General features: G+C 45.5%; 2 long non-coding RNA genes across 3 annotated transcripts; both read left to right on the top strand.

The window, feature by feature from the left end:
- Window positions 1–402: 402 nt before the first annotated feature.
- LOC138100634 (uncharacterized) lies at window positions 403–15701 on the top strand. Its single transcript, XR_011146863.1, has 5 exons — window positions 403–588; window positions 7170–7232; window positions 8877–8996; window positions 10460–10568; window positions 13372–15701. It is a non-coding gene; the product is annotated as an uncharacterized lncRNA (long non-coding RNA).
- A 1736-nt stretch (window positions 15702–17437) lies between these two features.
- On the top strand, window positions 17438–23172 carry LOC138100654 (uncharacterized). Of its 2 annotated transcripts, none has more exons than XR_011146883.1 (3): window positions 17438–17745; window positions 20149–20271; window positions 22251–23172. It is a non-coding gene; the product is annotated as an uncharacterized lncRNA (long non-coding RNA). The 2 variants fall into 2 exon arrangements; XR_011146882.1 differs by having other exon boundaries at window positions 20149–20275.
- Window positions 23173–23644: the final 472 nt, after the last annotated feature.

The raw sequence follows: 23644 nt of genomic DNA, 5'->3' as shown, positions 1-23644 counted from the left end.
GAGAGATGCTGAGTGCTGTCACCTCCCATTATGTTCAGTGGGGCTTTCTGAGCCCAGACCTTTCTGGAGGTGGCAGCACTCTGTGTGAGCCACCCCTCAGTCCAAGCTGGTGACATTTTCCCTTTGGCCAAACCAGCGCTGTTCATTACGGACCTTGTGCTTTCCAAGAAGAGCAGAACACAGATGGAGCCAGGAGCACTAATGTGCAGTCAGACAGTGCCATTTGGTATAGATGTGGTAGAGAAAAGACTTACTTTGTATTGGAAAGAAAATTTGGATTTCCTAAGATGAATAGAGAATGCATGCTTACGTATCTGTGGTAACCAGAAAGGAGGGAATAAAATTCCTAACCACTTGCGTATCTGGACTAAATATGTGTGCAGGTTCAAATACTTCTTTTAGTAGTAAAATAATAGTTTAACTATTCAGATAATATTTAACTTTTCACAAAAAAGCACTGAGGCAAAATATATTTAAATGGGTAGAACTGACTGAGAAGCCTTGCAGAACGTCCTGGTGTGCTGATTTCCCAGGTCTCCATGGGCATTCAACAACTTTATAAATGTATCTTCTTGCTTAAATGCCCAGGTAACACAAGGCAATGTCACATGAGTGTTTCTCTTTAATTCCACTGTGCTTGGCTGGTTGAATCTTGCAGTGGAGGGAAGGGATGAGATGAAGGAAGTTGCGTGAGGAGCTGTGTATAAAATCTCAGCCCCTGAGGAGGAAGCTAAAGGATACTCTACAGTAGCAGTGAAGTGTCAGAAAGTAGCACTTGCCGGTGCTGTGTTTAGACTGAGCGTGGTCTGGGTTGGCACTGGGCCAGGCGGCTCACTTCCAGGCCTTCCCAGTGTGGGGGGGAAACCACACATGTTGGGACTACAAGGGTCTGAAGTGTGTCCTTTGTACTCCTCTGGAGTACGAGTCATCTGGAAAAAATGATCTGCTTACATACAGCTACTAAAACGAGTAGAAATTGATTAGAATATTAAGTTTCTGCCGATAAATGATGTGTTCATTTGTGGACTTTGTGGAAGGAGTGTTAAAAGCACGCTGATGGGGCGAGAGAGGCATAACAGCTTTGAGACTGCAGTGCAAGATTGTGCATAGTTTGGGGTTTCCGTTCTTTAAAACAAAGCTGAACATGAACTTCTTACTTTGATAAAGCTCTCAATTTCAGATATTTGTTTTGTTAGGAGCTACTGATACCTCCAAAAGCTAAGTCAGGATCCCCAACAATTTATTCTCATGTGTAGATATAATTACTTGGCAAGATTATATTTTAGAGTCTAATGCTCTCTATTAAGACATTTCTGGCAAAGAAGGATCCAAAGCATTGTACCCTGCTCCCTTCTCTAATGTATACATATATATAATTTAATAACTTCCTTTTTAAAACCTATTAATTTACCTAAATTAGTTAATTTGACTTCCATATATTAAGTTATAGCTTTATTTCCTGGTGTATTTTTCCTGATGAAATAAATCAGTAGTTCTGCTGGAGTCAGAATTTCTTAAATCATTGTAGTTTTTATGAAATGTATTGTGTAATAGGTTGAAAATTTCCTTAGCTGGCAGCTTGAAAAAAAATCTGTCTGGTTTCCAGTGCTTGTAAACCTCATTATAAAACAACAGCAAGTACCACAGTGTAATGAGCAAGTCCTCCAGAATGACAGATGAATGCAGAAAGCGAAAGTGATTATAGTCAATAAATATATAAAATATAGCAATGGATAATCTTCTTTCTGTAACAGGGATGTATTTTCTCTGAAGTTTTCCTGTACAGAAGCCATTAGCTCCTGTTGCAGGAATGGCATTATGAAGTGTCCCTGACAAATTCTGCAAGCTATTTGCAAACTGGAAAAATTGTGATTTCTTCCTGTGAGTAAAATAAAGATGGTCAGCAAAGGAAAGTAGTTCTACTGAAGGCCTCTGTGCCATTACCACCAGAAGTGCAGTGTAAAACGGAGAGATGTTTAATAGCATGAGAGGCTGGAAAGCTGGCAAAGAAATTCCATAGGAGCACCAACCTCTGAGATCCTGCTGGAAACATGACGTCAGTACATCGAAGTTTCTTGTGAGTTTGCCTAAAGCCTTTTCTATTTTACTCCTTGCGCTAAATAAATACGAAATACAAAATGTTGTCAGCTGGGTAAACAGTGGGTAAATAGCTGCAAAGCAATGGTGCCCCTTTCTGTGGCTGTGCTAACAGTGCCCGCGGGGTTACACGTCAGCGCGATCATCGCGGTGTGATCTGCAGCGCGACCCGCCCAGCTCCGCAGGAATAGGAATGCTGTCAAGGCCTGACAAGCTTTTGAAAAGCTGCCAACGTGCAGGAGCTGTGGGTGCTAGAAGACACAGCCCCATGTGGGCCAAATAGATAAACATGTCAGATCCCCAGCAGCAGCTTTGGAACAAGTTGTTTTCATCTGTCCCAGCGTGCACTGGCTCAGGGTCCCAAATCATCATCTGTTGTAAGCGGCCCTTTGGGATACTTCATGCAACTTCTTTAGGAATGTTGTTGCTGTGGAACAGATCCTTGTTACGCCGATGTTTCAGATTTGATTTTTGTTCAAATCTACAATCTATTATTTATATTTATTTATTAGCAGTTTATACCCATTTCCTCTGGCTGTTGATAATTCTGGTCTTCAGAGCCCTTTGATTATTCCTGCATAATTTAACTTCTTTTGTTTTAGTGATGCTTCCCAACCTTGTGTCATCTGCAGGGGTTGTTGGAGAGTTCTGGGTTTTTACCAAAGCTACTGAAGGGTGCATGAAATAGGATGAGCTCTGACACTGTTTCTTGGGGAACTGCACGAGTAACTTTGTACCTCAAGTTCTTTACTTATCAGACCATTTTTTTTTCTTGTACTAATGCCTGTTTTTGGCAGCTGAGCTAATCAGTTTCCATGTGACAATGTAGTGAATACTTAAATGGAGCCCTGATGAAGAGCAGCTCTACCACCTTAATGTAATTCAGCTAGGTTATTTAAGAAAAGTACAATATTAGAGTGGGATAGTGGCTGTTTACCAAGTTCTATTGTCTTCTCTGCCACACTCCGTTTTCATTGGAAACTTGTATTATTTCTTCCCTAACTAAAAACTTGTTCTGAAACCTTAAAAACAGATGAAAAAAGACCAGTGGGCTTCTAAATTGTTTAGATAGCTTGTGATCTTCCTCTTTTGTATTGTGACAATAGATAGCATTTTCCACTCATTTTGCAAAGTTCTGCACCATCCTAGATTTAGTAGCCTAATTAGAAGTGATTCTTGAAAAAGCTGTACTTTCACACATTTTTTTGTAATCAGATTTCACTGTTTTATCTTTGAGCACCCCTTCTCCTGAAGATTTATAATCTTAAGTGTTAGGCTAGGAACAAAATCTGATAGAGAAAGATGCATACATAAAAATGAGTAAAATACCAGTATTATTAATTCATGACAGATGGCAGCTGAAATTTGGCTCTTAGTGGTGGATCCAGATATTATTTTTATATATATATACATACATACATATATATATATATATGTATATATAGCATTCACATACCAATTTATTTATATATAAATAATGTATTAAAAAAAATTACTTCCTTTTTCATTCCTTTCTTATAGTAAAATGCATATTTGGAGGAAGGGAAAATGTTACTTTTAGAAATTCACTGCTCCTGATCTGGAAAAGACCTCTGTGGTTTTAAATGTTTTGTTTTAATCAGAAATCAATTTCCAGCTACCCTTTAAAGTGATACCTTATCTGTCCTACACTTATGTACTGCTTAATTTTGTACTCCTGGGAGGTCTTCTTTCTCTCTGATAGAAAAGAGTTTATTAACTTCCATTTATTAGGAGAATTTAATTTCTTTCCCATTCCTAAATTTAAGAAAATATTTGAAGAATGATTTAAAAGTAATGGTGAGGTTGTTTTTTTTCTTTTAATTGGGCAATAGAAGAGAAAATCTAGAAATCATGACAGTAGTTGACCTTTGGAATTTTGATATGGTTATTTTAAAAGGAAAATAAACCGAAGATTAAGAAAAGAAAAGAATCCTGTTTAAGTATACAGTTCACATATTCCAACTAGTTGCATTCTTGCCTTAAATTCAGTAACTCCACTTAGCTATTCTAAGATTTCTCCAGACATTTCAGATACATACAACTATAAAGTATATTAAATATATAATTTGTACTGATTGTAACACAACATTATTGTAACTTTACAAGTCAATGTTGTTGTCACCTTTAATATATAAGGCCTGGCTATCTGGGGGTTTTTTTCCATTCCTTGAGGTTTTTACTTATTGAGAAATTTGGGAATAAAAGAGATTTTGTTAATAAGATGTTACCATTGTGAATAAAGCATATAAATAGAAAAAAAAAAAAAAAAAAGAACTTCAAAGCTTCAAACCATTTACAAGCTAAATGATTTTAAATCTGAAAGAAACTACAGGAGCCTCCAGTCTTACTTTTTTGGCATATTGCGAAACTAAGTAACACATTGGAATAAAATATAATGGTACAATTTAATTTCACCCCCTACAGAAAAGTCAGTACACATGTATAATGTTGCTTGTGCCAGTGTTTGAGGGAACCAGGCTTGTGGCACTGTTACACAGCATGTCCTGTAATAAAAAATGAAGTTCATGCTTTTTTGCTCAGCACATCAACTCATTATTTTATGCAATTTTTATGATGCAACTCATCAAATGATGCAATTTTCTTGATCTATTACGATTTAGAACTGACAGTTTCTGGGAATCTCTCATTTCTCATATGGTAAGCTAATAAATATCACTTTTGCTCCCCCATATATAATTGCAAATTGATTTCCAAGTTAGATCACTTAGCTTCACTTTTCATTGTCTAATGTGGCCTTATATAATGCTAAATACTGAGGCTGTTGAGTAACTAGAGAGTAAAACAATTGATTTTTTAAATAATAATTGTCTGTGGTCAATTATCATAGAAGGGGGGATGTGTGTATTTCAGCCTTGTAGGACAAACACTGATTCCCATGAACGAATCTGTAGAAGATTTGAGGGTAACTCAAGTCCATTAACACTTCTGAAGCCTTGAAGCAGATGTCTCTGTTTTTAACTCCTCCAGTTCTTCTGTGTAGTTGGCAAGGACAGGTGGGCATTTTCAAAAGCCTACAAAGGGACATCTTGTCTACCTCATTGGATAACTAAACTTTGGCCAAAAATCTCCCAAACCCCTTGAAGACCTCGAGGCTTTCCTGTAAGTGATTCAGGGATCTTGGGCATAAAGTTTATGTACAAGAAAACTGAGGATCAGATCTCAGACAAATCTCCGTGGCCAAATGTATTTGGAGATCCATGATCTTACGTTCCTCTATCTGTTCCTTTTCATCAGCTTTTCTTCACGGGTCGCTTTTCATCAGCTTTTCTTCTTAAACTTCTCTGTGTTGCAGTGGAGACCAGACTGGACCTACCTTCAGCCCTTCATGATGTTTCCAGTACTTTCCTCTGTGCTTCCTGGCACTGTGCTCTGTGCCATCCACACATCCCTGGGATGGCTGATTGCATTTCCATACCTGGGTGCTTTGACCAGATCTTTCCGAGAAAATGCTCTGGGAAAGCAAATTTGTGCTCCAGTGCTGCAATGCTGTTACACTGTCTTATCTCTGACTCCATGTAAATATTGTTGCAGAGGGTTAAGGTTTAAGTAACTTAAACTACATTGTCTCTGCTAAGAGGTTTTTTATCAGGAAGGTAACGGAGTTCACTTGAGAGGAAATTAATTTCCTTGCAGAAATCCAATACATCCATTTTCACTGGGAAGGAAAGAGAAAGAAGTAAAATCCAGACTGTTTCCAGATTGAGAGAAACAGTGACTGTAGGTTTTGGAAAGTGATAAAGGTACTTGAGGGAGGCCACTTGCTTTTTGCTTTCCTTACCTGTGTGGGACTGAGCCTGGGTATGTCAAGCCACTTCCAGTAAGGTGCCAACAGCTGGGTGAAGGGGAATATGACAGCAGTCAACTCCTCTTGCATGCCACTGAGTTGTGCGTCCTTCCTTGATGTTGTTTTTATTTCTAGTGCATATTATAATAATTCTTCATTCCTATACATTTGCTATTTAAGATTTTGTAAAGCATGACTGGAGACTACTATAAAGCATTTGTGACTACTAATGACCTGCTGACTGGTGCCTGGGACTTCAGGCAATTTACTAATCAATATTTGCTTAAAAAGTAGTGTGATTTGTGGTGTTTTTATTACTAGTCATGAGAAATAACAATTGCTTTTTCTTGTCAAAATTAGAAGTACAAAATATCCATATTTAACACAGTGATTCGAGAAGAATCTGTATTTAGCTTCTATTTTAAATTTAATAGAATCAGATGTACTCAATCATATCCAGTTTTGACTGCTTAATTGAAATCAGTGAGGCAGAACCTGCACTGTTGTTCACTGACATTTCTTCACCAACACAATTTGGATTACAGTAACTGATAGTATGTTGTCATCTGGATTTATCTACATCAAAACCTATTTTGTAGAATTCTGCAGGGCAGATTAAAAAAGAAAGAGAAACAGTATCAATATATACTGGCAATTATCTAAGGTCCACAGTTCTTCTCTAAACTTCTGTGTCATTTTCTCAGTAAACTCAGTTAATGTTGATGTTTTTAAACCATGCACTGTTGATTCCTGCCAAATGTACTTTTTGTTCTACAAATTTCCCTCCAGCTGTCCTTAGTTTTTTGAACCTAATTATTTTCATTTGAAAATTGGCAGAAAGAGCTAAGTGTTTTTTTTATAACAGTTCTGCCAAGTCCACTGGACCAAATTCTTACAAATGTAATTTGCCTGGCTTTGCAATCAGTTTAGTTTCCAGATGATTTGGCTCATCATAACTTTGAGAGAAACACATAATGGTGACAAGGTGCCCCGGCCAGATTAACTGAATGCTTTTTAAAAGTACATGTAGCCAATGAAGAAATAAACAAGAATCAGGGGGGTTGATTTAAAGCCTCTTAACTTTTTGTAATGGGATCTTGTACTTGAAGTCATGTTCATTTCAATTTACATGCAAGGTCCTTCAACATGCATAAATCTGTTTTAACTGTTTATTCCTGGAATAATCTACAGTCACAGGACAGTGTATAATCTTCATCATCTTTGTCTTGTTTTAACTCTATTACAGATTTACTGGCCTGCAGCAAAAGAAAAGGTAGAATTATGCAAATTAGCTGGGAAAGATGCCCATGTAAGTATGATGTATGTTTTTTATTATGGCTGAGGATTATGCATATCTATGTATTTTTTATTAAATGCAAAAAATGCTTTAGTAAGCTCTTGTTACACTTCTTCTGAACTAATGTCCTAAGTGTTTTTTCTTAATTGAAAAGCAAAGTTACATTTCTGTTGGTTTTTAAATATTAATACTTAAAAAAATTCAATCTTGCAGGCATCAATCATGATATGTTGTTCTTTTGTGTAATAAATGCAGCTGAGAGATGAATGGCGTTTCCTCAAAAATGTATACCAGGCAGTATTTCCCTGGAATCCTCTTTTCTCACATTAAAATGCTTCTTTTTTTCTTGGGTGTATCCTGAATTTAACTTCATTATAATTCATTAAAGAAACAGTAGTAGAGCAGTGTACAAATCAACTTAATTTGCAGACAGCTGCAGTTGGGGTTTAAAAAAAAATCTCAGACTCAATGGCTTTTGCCAGAAACCACAAATCTTCTTTAGGAAGTATATTTAAGGTACATACGTGTACACAATACAACTTTTATATGTTTTGTGCAGCACAGATTACGTCATGTGTCTAGAGCCCACTCTAAATGTAAACATTTCCTGGCTGTAAAATAAAATTTCTTCCTTTTCTCTCCAAAAAAAATCTCCAGCATGTCGGTTACCAAGGTATCTTCCAGCTCAAAATGCTCTCAGCTCTCTGCCTGAAGAGTTTAGCTTTTTATTCTAACTTGTTACTACCCTTACCTTTACAGCAGTCAGAACCTAAACAATGCTGAGCATTGGAAATATTCTGATACTGGTGCATGTGGAAGATTTGTGCTGGTCTATTTCTACACTAAGAGAAAAAGGAGAAGGTCCTGAGAGGGAAATAGTTGTTTCGGACTCTCACTTAGATGCAGGGTGATGGCTTGAACATATGAACAAATCCTGTGTGTTCCCTCTGAAGTATGTTATGTGTTTTTGTGTTCATTTCGTTCTGGGCAAGGCTAAATCAAGGCTTTTCCCCCAGCCCCATGTATCATCCTTGCAAGCATGCCTGTGCTACTTACCAACAACAACAACATGGAGCAAGCCCAGCTAGAGCCAGGATGTCCCACTGGACTCAGAAATGACCAAATAAAAGTCACCAGTAAGATGTGGTTGGTGCAGAGACAAAGCATGCCCTTGGAAGTGTGTTGAAGCCTTTCAGCCCACCGCAGTCGCTTTAATCATGTGATCTTTGGTATTAAAGCATGTGCAGTACCCTGAGCTGGGAGCAAAGGCAGGAAGACTGGTAGCCAGACAAACCCAGTGGCTCTGCGACCTCTGCCCAATTGTTGACGGGTGGTGTTTGCTACAACACTGGCTGAACAGATTCCCTCCAAACCGTGGTGTGAGCAGACAGTTTCTCGTGGCTGTAAGCATACAGCAGAATTAGGTTTGCAAGTCTGATTGATGAACTGCCTGGTAGATAGCCACTGTCAAGTTATAGTCCTAACAGGTTTGAACTACTTGTAAACAGTTTCTGCTACAGTAGTTCTGAGTTTAAATACACCAATGCTATGGCTGTAACTTATATAAGCTTATATGGCTGTAACTTATATTCTATGTATAATGTGAAAGAGAAGAATAAACATGAAAAGTAACCTTTATCTTTCTTTTCCCAACAGACAGAGTGTGCCAATTTTATCCGAGTTCTTCAGCCGTACAACTGGACCCATGTTTATGTCTGTGGCACAGGAGCGTTTCACCCTCTCTGTGGATACATTGAGCTTGGAACTCACAAAGAGGTAATTTAACTTTCTCACTAGTCTGACATGTCAAGGAATAGCCCTCATCTTGTGTAGCATTCATCATAGATTGGAAAATACTATGTGAGTGTGTAAAAAATGACCTGACAGCAGCTTGCATAAATAACAGGGTAAGTGGTGGATTCTGTGGGTCAGACGGGAACTCTTGTTCTCACATTTGCTATGTGCATATCGCTTTTGAACAAAGCACTTTTCCTCAGGCTTAATACACAAAGTTCTTCAGAATGACACTTCCATGTGATTAACTAAGTGAAGAGAACATCTGACCCAGATGTCTTCCTTTCTAGTAAGTCATTTCTGCACATACTTTCCTTGCGCACACACATTCAGAGTTCAAGATGAAACTTGTGGTTCTGTCTTTAATGTACATATACCGCAGAGGGTTTCCTGTGCCTTGTGCGTGAGAGTAATAAACACTTTGAAAAGGTTCTCTAAGCCTGAGTCCAGAGACAGCATCTCAGGACTTTGCAGTGTGTTGCAGTCTGGTCACCAAGCAGGTCTTGGATGTCCTCCATCACTAGTGGCATATTCCTGAGCTGAAGTTAGCAGCTGACTGGTCTTCATTTACTGGTGACAAAGAAATCACTATCCTAAGTGGTAAATGTTTGAGACCTAACCCCCACAACAGAAGAATTTTAGTGTTGTGTCAAGCAGCCACTTAGTACACAAGTCTCTTTTTAACTCCTATATGTATCACACCTTGGCTGTATTTATCCCACTGATACTGTTCTCAGACAGTGTTGAGATGTGTGTGACCTGTCCCTCTGCTTGCCTGTGGTGCAGGCTTCCTATGCTGCTATAGAAATAGCTTTCTCTTTTCTTCAGGGCTTGGTGAAATTCTATAGGAATATAGGAAATGAGGTTTAAAGTTAATAAATGCAATAACCTGAAACAGAATAATAGAATTATAGAATGGTTTGGGTTGAAAGGGCCCTTAAAAATTATCTCGTTTCAACCTCCCTACCATGGACAGGGATGCCTTCCACTAGACCAGGTTACTCAAAGCCCCATCTAGCCTGGCCTTGAACACTTCCAGGGATGGGGCATCCACAGCTTCTTTGGGCAATCTGTGCCGGGGCCTCACCACCTTCAAAGGAAACAATTTTCTTCCTGCTATCTTATCTAAACCTACCATATTTCATTAAAAGCCAGTCCCCCTTGTTCTATCACTGACACATGGAATCGAGGGAAGGTCCTCATGGAAAAAAAAGTGATTAAGCTTGCCCAGACTGAGACCCATAATTATGTACCCCCCAATCTGTGTGTTGGATGACCAACCCAGAGGGGCTGCCTATGCAACAGAAAACTGAAGCTATGAGAGATCTACTTGGTGGTGTTCTTTCCCTAATAAACCATTAATGCTCCTGGTATTGTCTGGTATATCCTGTATAATTTGGCTTACAATGAAATAATTTGTTGGCTTCTTTGCTTTGCTACTTTAGATATTCCGGTTGAAGCAACTGAAATTTTAGATCCCTTGTATCATGCTGGTTTCTTAGCTGAATGATCAAATACACAGCTGAATGGAACAGAACAGCTCTCAGCAAGAGTGTAAGTAAGGCTCTGGTTTACCTCTGGCTCATTAGCAAGATTCCTTATTCACTCTACCATTGCCCTACTTCATTTCAACTACTTCATTTGTGAAGGTTATTTTCACCAGACCTTATGAAATTATGGATTTGGTCTGACTGTTCAGTCCGGCAGCCAGTCTAGACAAGGGGTCTGTCTCAGTTAGACAGGACCAATTACCTTAGAAAGGAAATGGAAGAAGAATCCTGGCATCGTGTTTCCTAATCCCCTCACTGTCTCCCAGTCCTGCCTCTCCCACATTCCTCCTGGTTGCTCAGCTGCAGTGGTAGGTTGGGCAGTGTTCAGCACTGCTCCTGCCTCTTCTGACAGAGAAGCTCTTCTACAGCCTCCTACTGAGTTATCAGCCTTGAATGGCATCAGGCATATTTTCCCTTTCCTTCTTGGAGCCCCAAACACCCTTCAGCCACCATCCTTCCACCACCTCTCCATATAAATGTGACAAGGCTGGAGGGTGCTGAGGATAGGCCCAGTGATGTGAATTTGACAGGCAGTTGAAAATGTCTCCTTGTAGGAACTGAAGCCAGGAGTCCTACAGGATAAGTCAAAGCACTTTTAGTGCAGATCCATTCTCTTAGTATTTTTTCATTCTTCCGTCCCTCCCCTTTTTAATTTGGTTTTTTTTTTTCAATTTAAATCTCTGGGTTATAAGAACAGATAATGAATGTCTGGTAATTAGCAACCTCTCCAGGAAGCTGTGGGATGCTTGGGAGAGCCAGGCCCTGAGATAGCCTCACAGAGGCTGTGAAACCAGGCAGTGCTCTGCTGACCTTTGAAAGCTGCTCGTGGATCTGCACAGTGCTCTCCTGGCCAATGCCAGAGCTGTGAAAACAGAGAGAAAAACAGTGTGGATCAGGTGACTCAAAACCACAGCAGACACTGCTTTTGAAGCAGCACAAATCCCCAACAGAATCACACAATTAAAGGGGATTAAAGTCCTTGTCTTGTTATTGCTCGAGTCGCTGCCAAAACTTCTCTTGGCTGGTGAAGAAGAGGCTTGGCCCGGTTGGTGCTGTTAGCCACAGCTCTCCAAGGGATGCTCTTTTCTTTGAAAGCTTTGCCCGAAGTGAAAGCAGGAGGTTAATTCTGTGTGAATGCTTGGTAGTGTCCATTAGTTTGTCGGGGTGAAGCCTGAAATACTTGATGTTGATCTGTAACTCCCTTGGTCCCCTGAGTATTGCTGGACTTGCAGACAGCCTCTTCGCATGTGATAAGGCAAGGGTTCCCTGAGCAGCTCAGGGTTGCACATCCTAGAACTAAGGACAATTGGACACCAGCGTAGCATTGTAAGAAAAAAAAAAAAATCAGTTTAGTTCTGTCCTTGCTCTGCTCACTGTAGGAGCCTGAGAATTTGGTTTGCTGGATATTCCACAGGTTTGGGAAGGTAACGAGTTTTTTGCTGGTTGAATTCTGCTTGTATGAGCTAGGACGGCTGGAGGAAATTGAATTTATGTTCACGGATTGGAATTGATTTTTCTTTTCTCTTAAGGAGCTTAATTATTCAATATCCTGGGCTTTTGTCTTCTGAGCCTAGAGAGTTTAGGAGGCACCTCAATAACATAGAAAGGTTTGGTCATTTATAATCTGATGTCCATTAAGGATGAATTGAATTAATGTGTTGTGAAGTCTAATCCTATGTGGCCATCTTTGGACATACTTGCTTGTCATTTGTACTCTCCAGGCGTCTTGCAAGTCAGAGGTATGGAAACAAATAATTAAAATCACTTCACCTATTTTTAATCGTTTAAACCATGGAGGTGTTTTGATTTTTTTTTTAAACTAGCTTCTAAAGTTTTTTCTCTACAATAGACATTAAATCCACATTGAATGGGTTTTTGAGTACTAGAGGGATTTTAAGTATCACAGTAGATAGGAAAGCATGGTGAATGAAAATATGTTAAAAGCCATTCTCTAGGCAATCTCCCTTCTCTTAATGGCAGGACAATTCTGAAGATCAAGTCTCTATACCTGCAGAGAGTTCACTTTACTCCTCTGAGCTATCAATTTGCCTTCAGCAGGACTCACAGTGGATTTCAGCTTAAGTGTGCTTTCAGGAAACCACTGAAAGGGGCAAGTAAAAGAGCCCTTGTTGGCAGTTCTGAACTATAAGAAAGCTTCAAATGGATGCTTACAGGAATCGACTTGTTGATTACCCACTGAAAACATAGGGAATAATTTTTAAATAATTTATTTTCTTTATCTTCCTCTATGCCCTTGTTCTGTGGCCCAGGAATTAATCACACGGTATTTGGAAACGACAAGGAAAAATCTATTCTGATATCTCTTGTATCGTTAGCCTTGTTAAAAATAATAAGAGAGAGCATATGCTCTTTCATTTTAAAAGAGTCTGAACTGTGTCTGCTGTGAACATTATTCAGCAGTCCCTGGAGAAATTTCTGAGTCAGCCAGAATCCCTTCAGGGTCTCCTGTTGCAACACAGTCTATCAGCACTTTCCCAAATAGAAGCCAATGCCTTTTAAGTACAATCCAGCTTTTCACTGGAGTAGAAATGAACAATGCATCTCCTTTTTTTTGAAAATAATTGTATTTTTTTAAGATTTGTGTTTCCCTATAGAGTGACCAGGATACAGTAAAACACTGAATGAAAATATACAGATGTAAAACAGACACAGACTGTAAACATCAATGCTGCGATGACAGCTGCACGATCTAACACATCTTTACTTTGTACATTAGCAGAACAGGCTGTCTAAGTGAGTTTTTCTCTGTAGCCACACCAGGATAATGAATTTGTGTTTATTCTCAGGAAATGGTATTCCGTTTGGATACCCAGAACCTGGAGTCTGGCAGGTTGAAATGCCGTTCGATCCCCAGCAGCCGTTTGCTTCAGTGCTGGCAGGTAAGGAGCCACCAGAGCCGGGTGCTTCCCTCGGACCTGCGATGGCTCAGGATGCGAGCCCGGGGGCTCAGCAGATGTCACCGCTGGAGCTCCTCTGGCGCTGGTCGTGTTTCCAGTGCTGGTCTGTGCTCTCAGAGCTGGGGAAGCCTTCAGGCTGCAGACAGCACAGAGCTGGAAGGGCAGCCGTGCAAACAGAAGCATTAGAATGCCTGTAAAGCCTCTGTCAGCTGGGCAGGAAGGCAGTTTCATCCTCACCCAGTCATTGCTCCTTTAAGAGGACAACAAAAAAACCTGCAGGGACAGGGAGTGATTGAAGCCCTTTTGGGCCTCTTTCTGCAATTATCAATATGTTCTGCCCTTTGAAGTCTGCTGACATGCACTATTTCCATAACTACGTTTCTGAGGTTTCTATTTACTCGAGTAGCCACTTCTGAAGCTGGGAGCCGAGGAACAGGACAGTGCGCTCTGCCTGCTGCGTGCATCGCAGCACTGTGTGGTGTGACATTTGGGGCCGAGGAATGTCAGCTTGAGTGATTTAAAACCACTCTAAGAGCTACTTTTGTCATGGTTTGGTTCATAGCTTTGGACAATTCTCATTTAACTTGTCTGTCAAGCATATGAATACAAGATGAGAGTGAAGCACCATGACGTTTTCATTTACAGCCAGAGAGCAGTGATGACAATGCTTTGAAGTATCGGTCACTCTGTGTTATAAAAGGAATATGACTAATGTTCAGTCTTTATTCTCAGATAATAAGATAGATGATTTGTGATTCTGACCCTACAGATGGGGCAGGACTTCCTTTATTAAAAACAATAGATTAAAGCCTGTGCTTATTCTTCTCAGAGACCCCTAGTACTCTTTAATGACTGTGAAGTCTATTTTTAAAATGGGAATCCAGAAACTTTAACTTTTTTTTTTTTTTAATGCAAGCAGTAGAACTCTGTGATTTATTGCAGCATTTCCTAATTTCAGTAGCATTCTAGTGCTTTGACTGTTCTATTAAATCTTGTGAAATGAAGAAGCTGCTCTCCTTTAGCTACCTAAGACATGAACTTTGCTACGTAACAATTTTTTGCTCTAGATAAAATTAAGGGTCAGGGTATTCTAGTATCCCTTTTTTGATTGTGCCTGGTGTCAAGTGCTTCACAATAATGTACAAGGAGCACTGTAAAGAGTTACAGGCCTGACCAGAGAATGTGTTTCTGCTCTATCTTTGGATGCTAACCTTATTCCCAAATGAACGAGGAGAGCAGTACAGTTCATGCATAAGATGCTGCCCTGGAGCTCAGGTGAGATCATTTCCCATCTCTGCCACTGATGAGCAGAGTAACCTTGGTGTGTCACTTCTCTCTGTCTACCGCCAAATGGCAGTAAAGATTACTTGTATCCTTCAGAGAACACTTTTTATTCAGTTATACATTTATGAGCTAAGTAATATCTAACTGTATTTTCACTCATATATGTAAGTTAATGCAGCTGAGTAATTTTCATTCTTTGTAGAAATAGGTCATCTGAGTACTACATGACATATCACTTCAAGTAAATCCCACAGATAAATTGGAAAAACTAGTCCTTTTGACTGAAGAATCACCTGCTGATCATCCATCCTCTATTACAAATTACCACTCACCAAAACTGTTCAGGACGTAGCAGGAACTTGGAATGAGAGATACCAAACACTGAGAGAAGTGCTGAAAGTGCCTTGTCAGCAGAGCCTAAGCAAGGATGGAGAATTTCTGTTGGCCCTTCAGATGCATCGATCACCGAGTGCCTGTCAGTTGGCAAACACCAATTACCCTGCCCATTCCTCATTATGACAAATACCTTTCAGAACGCACTATTGCCCAATAATCTGTCTTGTTGTACAGTGATAGTTTGTAATTAAACTTCTTGTTCCCTGGAGGGCCCTAGTTTTGGCTTCCTAAGAGAGAAAGTGCAATGTGATAGATGTATCGCTTTTTTTCACTTCAGACGAATGGAACAAATGTCCAGATTTGCCTGAATGACTGCCAAAATGCAATCTTTAAAAATTCAAAACAAAACAAAAAAACTAGCAGTTTGTTTATTTGAAGGAATTCTGCCAGTATTTGGAAGCAACATAGATGCAAGAACAAATGGTTATTTAATTATTTTAAAGCACTAGTATTGTATTTATTGGCCTATTGTTTGTCCTAAATTCAGCTGTTTCCATGATGTTTAGTCTTCTTAATACAAAACGTAAATTCACAGTTAATATCCTGAGGATTTTTAAAACCCTGGGCTAGGGACGGGCACAGGGACAACGTAAGGGGGGGCTGGGCTACCGCTGGGCCCGCAGGGGCTGGAGGGGGCGGCGGGAACACCGGGGCTACCGGCGGAGCCGCCCCGCTGGGACAAGCGGTGGAGCCGCGGGCGCTGCCTGAGGGCCGGGACAGGCGGGACCTCGGGCTCAGGAGCGGCGCTGCAGCTGCGAGCGGCGCCACAGGAGCCTGGGCTTGGGGGGGGCAGGCGGCAATGGAGGGGGCGATGCTTCCAGGGGTCCCAGCCCTTCTCTTTCTTGTTTCCCCTTTGCTCCTTTCCTTGGGTCTCTGACAGCTTTAAAATTCTTATCCCTTAGACCCTATGTTTCCCACCCAGCATGAAGCGTACTTGCTTTCTTCTGCGTTAACGAGTTCTTTGGAATTTATAAATACTCGTATTAGCGGTGATGGCGCCCGCCCGCGGAGTGATCCGCCAGGAGGGACTATTTGTGATGCGGTCCTGCCCGCGGAGGGATCACCGGTGATGCGGCCCCACGCGGAGTGATCCGCCAGGAGGGACTATTTGTGATGCGATCCTGCCCGCGGAGGGATCAGCGCTGGTGCCGCTCCAACCGCGCGGCCGTGAAAAACGAGCTTCACTCTTCGTAGAATTTGAAGGAAAGTTGAAGAAAAGGGACAGTTTAATGAAAGTTTAATAAAATCAGGAGACAGCAGCAAAAACGCCGCTACGGCCGGGTGCTTCGCAGAGAGACAAAGGCGCACCTTTACAGCCAAAAGAGCCTCTTTAACACCGAGCTCCCTCTGCCGGCTCCCAATCCCAGCCCGCGCTCCCGGGCAGGGTTTCTTTCGGACCAGGGCTGCGTTTCCATCCTCCGCTCTGGGAGTCACCAGGTGCGTTAGGAACGAGCCGATCCCGCTCTCTGAGACACAAGGGCTCGCTCCAGGAGACTGTTCCTGTTCCTCTGTTCCAGCCGCTCTGCTCTCCCCAAAGCACCATTTCCTCGGAGCTCCTCTGAAACTGCATTTCAATGGACCGAGGGCTCCAGAAGCTGCAGAGTCGTGCAATGGGGTTTTTGTGGGAAGCGACCTTAAGCTCTTGCAGTTCCACCTCTGTCATGAGAATTTCAGGGCTCTAAGACTCACAGAACGATTTGGGCTTGGAAGGACCTTAAAGCTCATCCAGTGCCACCGCTGCCACGGGCAGGGACACTTCCCACTGTCCCAGGCTGCTCCAGCCCCAATGTCCAGCCTGGCCCTGAGCACTGCCAGGGATCCAGGGGCAGCCACAGCTGCTCTGGGCGAACTCTGCCGGGGTCTCCCCCACCTCCCAGCCAGGAATTCCCAATTCCCAATCTCCCATCCATCGCTGCCCTCTGGCACTGGGAAGCCATTCCCTGTGTCCTGTCCCTCCGTCCCTTGGAAATCCTTTCTCTATCTTTTCCTGCGGCCCCTTCAGGCACTGGGCGGCCCCCGCTGGGTCACCCCGAAGCTGCTCCTCTGCCGGCCTGTCCCGGGGTGTCCGGTGTGTCCCTGTGTGTCCCTGTGTGTCCCGGTGCGTCCCGGTCTGTCCCGGGGTGTCCCGGTGTTTCCCGGTCTGTCCCGCTGTTCCCCGTGTCGCTCCGCGCGCGCTGCGCCACGTGACTCTCCCACCGCCCCGCGGGGAGGGGGGGCCTGACCCGCGCCACGCCCCCTGCGCGCGCGCTCCGCCGGGGTCACGTGGGTCCCCGCGCGTCACGTGATCGGGGCGGCGGCGGCGGCGCGGGAGCCGCCGGGAAGCGCCAGGCGGGACCGGGCCGGGATCGGGCCCAGCGCAGCCGCAGCCCTGCCCGAGCCCTGCGAGCCGCCAGCCCGCCATGGACCGCCGGGACCTTTCCGGATCGGCCGCCCGCTTGGCAGCCGCCCCCCCCTCCCTCCGCCGGGCCCGCCCCGCGCCCCCCCCGGCGCTCCGTGACTCGCCGGCGGCTCCGCGGCTCCTCCGTCGTTCGCCGGTGGCGGCAGCCAAGAGATGGTGCGGGCCTAGCGGAGCGACCAGCGCAGGTGAGCGCGGCCGGGCCTGGCCTCCCGCCGGCACCGGGGCAGCGCCGGGGCCGCGCCGTCCCCGCCCCGGGCACTCCCGGCACATCCCGGCACCCCCTGGGCGGCACCGGCGGGCCCGAGGGCGGCATCGGCCGCTCCAGGCGCAGCTCCCGCCGGGACCCGCGGCTTTCCCCGCGCTCGCGCCCCGCGGTGGGGGACACCCCGGGAGGGCGGGGGTCCCTCCCCGGGCAGCGCAACCCGGGGCATTCCCTGGAACGGGGACTCGGGGCGGGCTCGGGGCCGGCGGGGCCGCTGCGCTGCCCTCCCCGCTGATGGGTTGAATGGTGTTCCGCTCATTGGCTTTGTCAGGGCTTTGTTCCTTCCCCTTTGCTCTCCCGGTTTGCGGCCGGAGCCGCTCCGGGATGGAGCGGGCCAGCACCGGCACGGGCTGCGGGGCTCTGGGGGCGGCCGGCGGCTCTGGGCGGCTCCGCGGGGCTGCCGTGCTCGGGGAATTGGCTTCCGCCGGCTGCTGCCGAAGGTCAGCGAGGGAAGAGTCGCGGGTCCGGACACAATCCCGTCCGGACTGAGTGGGTGGCTCTTACGTAAAGCCTCATCCTTGGGGGGGGTTGTGTTGGACTTTGTAAAAGAGCAGTCGCTTAACGTTCCTGGGCTCTGGGCTGACTTTTTTCCTTTTTTGCCATTTTTCAATGAACAAACCAAAGCGAGAAAGTGTTGAGAGGTGTAAGCCGGGTATCGGTGCATTCAGTGCTGTGCCTGTGATTCTCTTCTGGAGATGAGCAAGTGGTTCACTGGATTCTGGGGGAGAACTGAGTGCTTCTGCCCAAAGCTCGCTCACAGCCTGGGCAGATGCTGTACAGTGGAAAGGGAAAAGGGGCAGGTGTGGGACCCACTGTCCCCCCGGCTCATCTCTTGCCTTATGACGGCCTTGTTTGGTCATTTTCTCAGGAGTGCCGGTGCTTTGAAGCATTCCCACGTTCCCAGTGCTGGCAGCCAGGCACCCACCTGCCCCTGTGGGACTGCCCAGGCCCTTCCTCAGTGCCACTCTTTGGAATGAGCTGGTTCTGCTGGGGCCTGTGTGTTTATTTGTCACCTGGGCTCCCTCCCAGCTACTGAACTCCTCTCAGGTGTATTCCTAGTTGCTGACATTCCTTTAAAACTACCGAATTCTTCTCTCAGGTCCCTGGCAAACGGGGCTTTGCAGCCTGGGGGAGTTATTGCAAAACGGGGTCTAGTGAAGTGCTCTGCAGGAGTGGTTGTGCACCTGAGTGGTCATTTAATTGTCTCCTCTAATGAGGGAAACGTGATTAAATGATGCCTTTTCCTGGCCTTAAAATCAAGAGTCATACACGGTTCGAAGGGGAAAAGGGATTTTACCTTGGTATTTATTTTAAGGATCCTTAGGTGCACACGTCCAGGTCATATGCATCGAGATGCACCCCGCCGAGTCTCTGTGTCCCCCCCTCTCCCCCAACATTAGGTGTAACATTATAGGTGTTACTAATTAGCATATCTATCAAAGATTCCCCAATGAGAGGCTCAAGTGAGCCCCCCTCCCCAAGGAACCTTCCCCTGGATGGTTCTATCTTGGTTTACAGAATGTGTTCTGGAGAGGACCGTGGGGTCTGGGGCACACTGATCCCTAGCTACGAAGCTTCTAAAATGTTGAGTCTCTCAGCTTGACAAACAAGTCCAAGAATGTAGGCAAAAAGCACTAGGAATACAGAATTTGTAAAAAGGTACAACAGGGGTATAAAAGAAAAGGCAAAAATCCTCATGGCATCACTAGCAATCTTGTGCCCGTTGCTGGGCAGTTTCAGCTCGTGTCTGTGCTATGTCATGGGTGTCTGTGTTCTGTAGTTTGTGTCCATCCTCTCCCGTGTCACAGGTCTTTGTTACATCTCGGTGCTTTATGGGCCTCGCTCTGGGCCGTAGCGGCAGCGGGGGTCTCTGCTCGCGTGCTTTCCCAGATCGGGCTCATTCCGGCATCTTTACAGTTTTGCTTTTGGAGACCAGGAGAAGTACACAAGATGTTCTCCTCCATCTTCCTTCTCACTTTTGGTAGTATCTTTTCTTTCATGGGCCATGGACTTCTCTATGAAGTGTATTAGACCCTCCTCACTGTGGTAGTTCCATAGGTTCCATTGCCTCAGAGCATATCGGGTCTAGAATTTATCTTCTGGAGAGTTATCTCAAGTCCTCGTGTCATCTTTGCTTCTATTTGGTGTGCTTACACTTGGAGCTGCCCTGCCCTGGCACGTAGAGTCGTGGCTGGGTCGAACAGTTGTAAAACTTTGTGGTTCATCTCTTGGCTGTGGGGTTTTGTGTAGAAAACTTATGGGCCTGGTGTATGGGGATAACTCCGAGCTGTCAGCTACTTGTAGACTGTCTCATGTTGTCTTGCAGGTCCCCGAGGCCGATTCTGATCCCTGCAGTCACCGATGCTACCGCTTTTCCCAGAATCTACCCTTCCACGTCAGGGAGCAGCAGTTGGAAGATGTGTTGAAGCGTCTTCATCGGTGGAGTGTTGTGAGTAAGGGCTGCAGTCAGTGTGTAAGCTGAAGAAGGGTGTCTGTCTGTGAGAGTGTGTGTCTGTCTGTGTCTGCGTGTGTCAGTCTGTGAGAGCGTGTGTGACTGGTTCTAACCTTGTGTGTGGGATTTTTGCCTTCCAGTTTTTTCAACTGATTTTTAACTTTATAATAAGAAAACAGCCAGCTGTGAGGTTTTTTTTCCCCCATCTGGGTTTTGTTTTTCCTTGGTCCCGTCCTGTCTGCGAGGTGATGTTCATCGCCAAGGTTTGGGTGCAGCCAAACAAACAGCCTCCCTAACAGGGTGGAGAGTACCCAGTGGAGGTTAGGAATACAGGGAAAAGGTGCACCAGCCCTCATACCACCCCTGACAGCACCATTTTCCCCCCACCAGCAGCACAGTGCAGCAACCCTGGAACCCTCACTGCAGCAGAGCTCAGTAACCCTGGTGCTGGGATAACCCTGGAACCCTCAGAGGAGGACAAGCCCCACACCAAAAAGTTAGGGATGACAGCTGCAGGCTGGAGAGTGACAGGTACGGGTTGAGGGCTGGGGCGTGTAGAGCAGGAGTGAGGGGTTCCAGGCAGCAATAGCAGTGAGGGGTATAAAGTAGAGGGGGTTAAAGGTTAGGGGATAAAGGGACAAAAGTCAGGGCATAGGTTGGGGGGTCAGGGAATCAAAGGTGAAAGTCCAGGGGTCGAAGGTCAAGGTGGTCAATGTCAAAGCATAGAGGTCACATGTAGAAAGTTGGGGCAAAGGTCACAGGGCTCAGGGGGGTCAAAGGTCCTGGGGTCAGGTGTCATGGGTCAAAAGGCAAGGGTCAAAGGGCTCAGGTTTGGGGGGGGTCAAAGGGCAGGGCTCAAGGTGTAAAGGTGGATGGTCAGGGGTCAGGGATCAAAGGTCAGGTTGTCAAGGAATGGGTCGAGGGGTCAAAGGTCAGGGGGGTAAAAGGTCAAGGCTCAGGCTCAGGATTAGAGGTTTCAGCATGATTTTCCATGGTGGTTCCAAGTGTGGGGACACGGGGTGTGGAGTCAGTGGCGCCGGGGGCGGGCAGGAGCCCCATGGGCAGTGGCCGGCAGCGGCGGGGACGTCTCCGTCCAGGTCGCGCCCCTCCACTCCCAGCAGAAGCCCCCCTGCGCTGTGCGGTGCCCGGCCGCACTCCTTGCCCTCCCTGCCGCTGCCTTCCCGCACTCCCACCGCACCCCCTGCTCCCCTCCAGCCCAGGGAAATGCAGGAAAACACAAAATCATCGAGGTGGAACAGTCACCGGAGCTGCCCGAGCCATCCCCCCGCCTGAAGGCGGCAGCTGCCCAGAGCCGGGAGCACCCAGCAGGATGCAGCTCCTCTTTCCCAGGAGCTGGAGGCAGGGTTTCCCAGGCAGGGGGAGCAGGGAGAATTTCAGCTCCCAGCAGCTCTCTGTGAGTGCTGGATGGACTCTGGGCTGAGCCAGGTGGGAGGTGTGGGTGGTGTTTATGTCCTCAGGAGCTGCTCGAATCCACCTTAAACTCCTGGAGTGGTCTGTGCTGGGAAGAACCTTACAGACCATCCTGTTCAGCCCCTTGCCATGGTCAGAGACACCTTCCTGGGGTGTCTGTGCCAGAGTGGTGGAATGGGCAGGACTTTTTCCCTGAGCCCAATCCCGGGCAATACTGGGGTTCCCATGGGAAGAAGCCTGTGAGCTGCATTTCCGGAGCTGGGAGCCTCCATGCCTGGGAGTGTTTCCAGTACCGCTCTTTGGTTTTTTCCATAACTGGGCATGATGTTTCTCCCCAGAGCAAGGTGGTTTTCCCTGGATTGTTGGGGTTACACACTGGCTGTTTGACAGCTCTGTTGTCTCTTTGTCCTGAATGGAAGAGCGAGGAACGGGAGATGCTCCCAACTGTCACAGGGATGTGGGAACAGCCCAGTTCCAGTGAGGAATGTGACGCCCAGCTTGTGGCGTGTGCCCTGAGATGGTCTTTCCTGTTGTTTTGTCCTTAGAGCCTGTTGGAGTGCTGGCCTGGATTTGGGAGGAGCCAAGTAGCCTGGAGCAGTGAGGTTTTTCCTGTCAGAAATCCATGCTGGGGATGTTTTCCCTGGCTGTCCCAAGGGGAAGGAACAGCTCTGGAGTTTTTGCAGCCACAGGCTGGGGATGCATCCCCTGAAAACCAGTTCAGGATCGTTCATCTGACTCTGTCCCTGACCTGTGGCTTCCAGGGAGCCTTCTGGTCTTCTGGATATTCCCAGGAGAGGATATTCCACCACCTGACTTTTAAGCCAGGAATTGCAAACCCAGTAAGTCAGTCACATTCTATGGGAGCTGCCCCAATGGTGGGATGGCAGATGGCACACCCCACGCTGCTGTTTGGGACATTCCCAGCTGGAACGGGAGCCAGCTGGGCATTTTGGAGCGCTGAGGCCACAAGGGCAGCCTTGAGTGGCATTCCCAGGCAATGCTGAGGCATCCCATGCCTGTGGCACGTGGCAACACATGCCTGATGTGGAGCAGAGAGAGGAAGGGAGAAATTCTGAGTTGATGGGAGGAATGGAATTGGGCTTTCCAGAATGGAATTGGTATAGGTGCTGATGGAATCATGGGGTGGCTTGGAAGGGACACAAAGACCCTCTGGGCTCTGTTTTCCCATCCCATGGCAAAGAACACGTCCAAAACTGCCTCCTCACCCTCATGGAATGGCAATGGGTGTTGGGAGCTCTGGCAGGAGCACCTGGAGACCAGGTAAGAATAGCAATGGGATTGTTTTGGCTGCTGCTGGATGTGGTTTTCTCTTTGCAGGATGTTCCTCTGACCGATGTTTTCACAGTAGCTTGCTAGGCCTCATTTGAGGATAATTCCAAGAATTTGGAAGTAGTTGGAAAAGAGTGAGGAAAAAAGGTGAACCTGATCCGTTTCTAGTAATTCTGAACTTCTCTTGCAGCACCATTCTGGGGGAAAGCTGGTTAAAGGATAAAGATGCAGAGGAACAAGTGTTGTCAACCCCCCTGCCTCCCTGACAGAGCAAAGCTTTCTGCAATCCCAGTAAATCTCTTGGAGAAACTATGGGATCACAAGGTTTCCTAGGAAAGGAAAACTAAGGACAGAGATGAGGAAAGAGGCTTCCAATTAATAATGATTTGATGGAGGTAGGAATGATTCTTGTATGTTTGATGCACCCCTTTTTATTCCTGGGATAATTTTAAATGATTTCTTTAAAAACTCATTTTGATTTGGGAATTCAAATTAGAGAGGAAGCGATGCAAAATAAATGCAGGGAGAGATCACAGAATCATCCTGGAATGGCAGAATAGTTTGGGTGGGAAGGGACCTTAAGGATCACCTCATTCCATCCACAGGGTGCTCCAAGCCCCGGCCAGCCTGGCCTCGAACACTTCCAGGG

The sequence above is a fragment of the Aphelocoma coerulescens genome, unplaced genomic scaffold (genome assembly GCF_041296385.1).
Source record: "Aphelocoma coerulescens isolate FSJ_1873_10779 unplaced genomic scaffold, UR_Acoe_1.0 HiC_scaffold_123, whole genome shotgun sequence".
In the NCBI taxonomy this organism is placed as follows: Eukaryota; Metazoa; Chordata; class Aves; order Passeriformes; family Corvidae; genus Aphelocoma; species Aphelocoma coerulescens.
Note: the sequence above shows the minus strand (reverse complement) of the source record. Positions and strands in the feature narration are given on the sequence as shown.